Source organism: Solanum stenotomum, chromosome 5 (assembly GCF_019186545.1).
Source record: "Solanum stenotomum isolate F172 chromosome 5, ASM1918654v1, whole genome shotgun sequence".
In the NCBI taxonomy this organism is placed as follows: Eukaryota; Viridiplantae; Streptophyta; class Magnoliopsida; order Solanales; family Solanaceae; genus Solanum; species Solanum stenotomum.
The window spans coordinates 46,406,370-46,411,256 of record NC_064286.1 but is presented as its reverse complement, the minus strand read 5'-3'; positions in this window follow the sequence as shown (position 1 = coordinate 46,411,256).

The window sequence follows — 4,887 nt, the reverse complement described above, 5'->3', positions numbered from 1 at the left end:
TGGATAATTGGTCTTTTTTGTGAATTGGATATGCCTCTTGCATTACCTGTTGTTATACATAGTGATAGCACTGCTGCCATCCAGATTGCATCCAATCCTGTCTTCCATGAAAGGACCAAACACATTGACATTGATTGTCATTTTATTAGGGAGAAGATTCAAAGAGGTCTTGTATTCATTCAACATTTGGCCACTACTGAGCAACTTGCTGATGTGTTAACCAAAGGTCTTGGTCGTTTGCAACATGAGTATCTTGTATCCAAGCTAGGCATGAAGAACATCTTCATATCTCCTAGCTTGAAGGGGGGTATTGAGGAGTATGATAAGAGTATTGCTAAGAGTTGATTAGTAGTTAGTTAAGTACCGCTTATTAGTAGTTAGTTAAGTACTGCTTAATTAGTTATTATTGAGCAGAGTTTGTTATCCAGCTGTCAGCGTCTTATTGGTTCATTAGTTGTTAGTTAGTTCAATGTAATTGTATATATACATGTTGGCACTGTAAGCTTCACAATTCATTTTTTCATTCATTTCAGTTTGCAGAGATGAATAAGAGCAAATATACATTCCTGTAATCTTTTTCTTCTATTCTCCCAAAGTAGTTAGGTTTCATTCAATCGACAATTAATAGAATAGCCAAACAGATTTTACTATTTACTTTTTTTTCTAGCCTGTATACATAGATTATAACACTATCACACCCAAACTTATACATGAATTATACATATATCTATACATCCATCGTATTTTTAGTTCAATCAGTTGGGTAAACAACTATTTAGGTCATAATTCTTCTATGTCAGGAAGATGATTAAGATACACCTCATAAAGAAAAATCTGAATCTCAACCTAAACGGATACCAAGAAGATTCTAGCAAAGTAACACCAAATCAACAGATCAACTAGATGAATTTGCTGGCTGACATAGGTCAAAAAACACAGAATAAATCACAAATGTAGCCAAAATAGCCAAAAGTGTACTTGAGAAAATGGAACAATACAACTAAGGGAGAAATTCGATCATATAGCAGGCACTGTTCTTGCAGAATCAGGAAGAAACTCAGTTGCAGAATAAGTGATAGAGTGAAGACCAAATTTACCTGGTGGCCGGCGATGATGAGTGAATATGGGGGAAGCGGAATTGGAGGGAAGACGGAGGGAATTTATAGGGAGTAAAATGGAAATTGACCTTTATTTCACAAACAAAGAAAGAAAAATATTTTTTTAAAATATAAGCTCATATTTTTATGTTAATTTATTACCCAAGAAGGCAAATATATGAAATGTGTTTATAGTACCCGACTACAGTTTAAAAGAATTACAATTCATAGTTAGTTAAGAATTTTATTGCAAATTCCTCTCTCCTCTCGTCCTTGCTTCTCATCTCTCTATACTCTCTCTCTCCTCTATGTCCTCCCTCACCTATTCCTCTCTGTTTCTGCAATACAAATACAAAATGGTAACACATAAACATATTACACAAGGAAACATATGCATACAAATGTACATGGATACAAATACAATTTGTTACTAATTACAACAATGAGACAATTGTATTTTGTTGATACAATTGTACTCGTCAATACGAATTATATTCGTTAATATACTTGATACAATTGATTTATATCAACGAAATGAATACAATAGTTATTGATCCAAATCAATTGTATTCGTTATTGGTGTTTTAAAAGGTGAGGGAGTGAGGCAAGATGTTTTATGCACTCGAGATGAGGCGTAAGTCTCATGGATCTATGGGGTATAGTCTCATTTATATTCAATTTTATAATTGTATTACTAAGAAAATAAACAAAAGTAAAACTTTCAATGATTTTACAAATAAATTTTAATAAATTACCTATAATATATAGAAAAGTGTTATGATTTTTATTTGAGAAATATTAATAACCAATAATGAAGAAAAAAAATATTATAATTACTATTTTGAGAAATACCATTACATCAATAATAAAAAATATGATTTAAAGCAAAAAAATTAAGATAATAATAATAAAAATAACGCCAGGGCATATACGCACAAGGCTTACGTTTTTACGCTCAAGACTTATGCCTCAAATTATACGACTGACGCCTTATAGATCTACATATTCAATTTGCGCCCCGAAACGTTTTTGGTTAGCCCCGCCCCGAAACTTGCCCCAAAAATATTTTTGAAAACACTATTCACGATACAATTATCAATCAATATATAGAAATCAATTGTATATCTTTGTACTCTCTCTCCCCGATCTCACTTGAGTCTCCTCTTCTTTCTAACAAGTAGCTACAAATCACAATTAAACAAACTATAGCTAAGGAGTTTGATTGTGGGTCTAGCCTTAGTTCTTGAAATTTTCTCTTTTTAAAAGAAGAAAATTATGTAGAATAACAAACATTTAGCACTATATCTACAGTTTAAGAAAATTGTAATTCACAACTACAATTTCCCCAATTCTTTCTATTCACATGTTTTTGTATAATTTGCTTGATTTTTATAAATCCATAATTTGTATAATTCGGTTTCTGATGATATAAATTTAGAAGTTTGTATATGTTTATTCTAGCTATTTGTATACGATTTATGAAAATTTCATAATAAATTATCATGTTTGTATGTTGACAAGTGAAATATACAAACGGAGTTCTAAAACTTTTCTAAATGTATAAATACAGAATTTGTATGTATACTTACCTTATTTGTATATTCGCAAGCAAAATATACAAACGGACAGAAATATACAAACCACAGCCTTCATAGCAAACGAAACTATAGTTATGGAGTGCAACTATCTAAACTATAGCTATAGAGCCTTATTATGTCTTTTATATTTGTTTTTTCTAAAATTTTCTCTTTTAAAAAAATGAATATTCTATTAGGATAGCCCATGAATTTCTAAAAGCCCGAAATCAATAGCTTTTCCGCGCATCAAAGAATGTTCCTCAACTCTGGGTGTCATCCATATTTTAAATTGGAGAAAAGTAAAACATTAAAACTCCCTCGCTTAGCAATAGGATAGTTATATTACTTTTCCACAATCTCATTTTCACGATTTAAACTGCTCATATTTCGCTAATCGTTACTATGAAAATCATTTTTTTCTTGGCTACTCTAAACTAGAGTATCCGTCTATCCGATAATGAATAATAAATGAATAGAACATGCTAAATCATACAAATTTTCCTTTTCAAAAATTCAACATTAAAAGTGTCTGGAGTCCATATTGGAGTTCCAACTAAATTCGAATCGCGCTCTGCAATGCCCATTTGAGGGGTGACGCTCCCAACAAGATTTTCTTCATACCCAGGGCTCGAACCCGAGACCTCTGGTTAAGGGTGAAGCACTCCCACTAGTGCACCACAACCCACGTTGGTTCAACATTAAATATAGCTTAAATACTAACAATGTTAACACCGACTACTTATTAGTATTAATATTGCTACTTTTTTCTGATCTCGGTCCACTCTTTTGGGCCTCTTTTCTTTTCGGCCCAATATATGTTTTCCTTTTTGTTCTCATCCTAAAAAGCCCTTATTTATTTAATTATATATATTACAGTGACACCCGTCCCTATCTCGTTTTCCTAATCAATATTAGATCTTTCTAGGGTTTTTATATAGTGCTCGGTTCGACAGCGTAACTTCATTTTTCAAAACTCCACGAAATTTGAATCCTCTCAGGTAAATTCACTCATTTAATCTTAGTATACTTCCATTTTTTTTTGTCTCAATTTATATTTTGCCTATCATATTTGCCCAATTTCATTGAATTTTTGGTTCCTAGTTCCTTAAACTTACAGTTTTTTCTATTTTTGGGTTCATAGAATTGATTTTGTAGATTATTTTTTTAGTTAGTGATGTGTAAGCGATGACAATCTAGAACAACGGCTAAAAATATAAACAGATAAAACATACGAATAAATCAAGTGGATTTAACGCAATAATTTTGACCTTAGTGAATGGTAGTATCCGGGATACTAAGTGTGGATCTTCTCTTTGCCTGAGATGAGCTGTTTCTTTAGACTCCCAATTGTGTGTTAATTTTCAGCTGTCTCTATCAATATGTATTGTCGGTGACTTGTAGTTAAATATGTAATTTGAACTTTGATGAACTGGCTATTGCAAGAGTGATGAATAGTGTTATGAATTGTGTGTTACAAGAATTAGTATGATGTTTTTTGAGGTAGTTCTTACTGTTTATTTTCCTTCTTGGAAGTTTGATTTGATTGAATGTTATGATGTTACCTTGAAAAAATTATAAGCTCAGATTCATTTTTCCAAATGTAAGTGAATGTTATCTTGGTTTCTCAAAATTTGTTGCCTTTTTGTGTTTGTTTAATTTATATGATTTTTATATATTTAGTGGAGTTCCGGTAGATGTTCGCTTCCACCATTTGTTAAACACTTCTGCTTTATTGACTATAATGTTTCAAGTCCAATGTATTGCTTTAGCTAGTCTTTTCTTTGGTGGTTGTGAGATTTAGAAAGAAGGAAATGGTTAAGAAACTACGAAGCAAGGAGAAATTCCCTTTAGTGTTTAAACTCTGCCTTCTTCTTAGTTATGTAGGTGTGCGCAATTGAGTTGTTTTATAGGAGAAAGACATAGAATTCACTCTGAACTTGTCCCAAAAAGTTGAAAATTTTTTTGAATTTTTTTTTGGAATATCCATTGCATATCCTAGTTTGAACTTTGACACCAAGCAACTACACACGAAAACTATTGTGTTGCCTATTACCAACCTAACTTGTTCAAAGTGATAAAAAAGTTATAGTTTGTCTGGTGACTGATTTACTATGCAATTTCATGCAGAGATAACATATCTTTCTTGAGAGCTCTTCAAGTTTCTTTCCTCATTTTCCGATGGGAGATGCTGAGAATTCTCTTCAACCATCAAA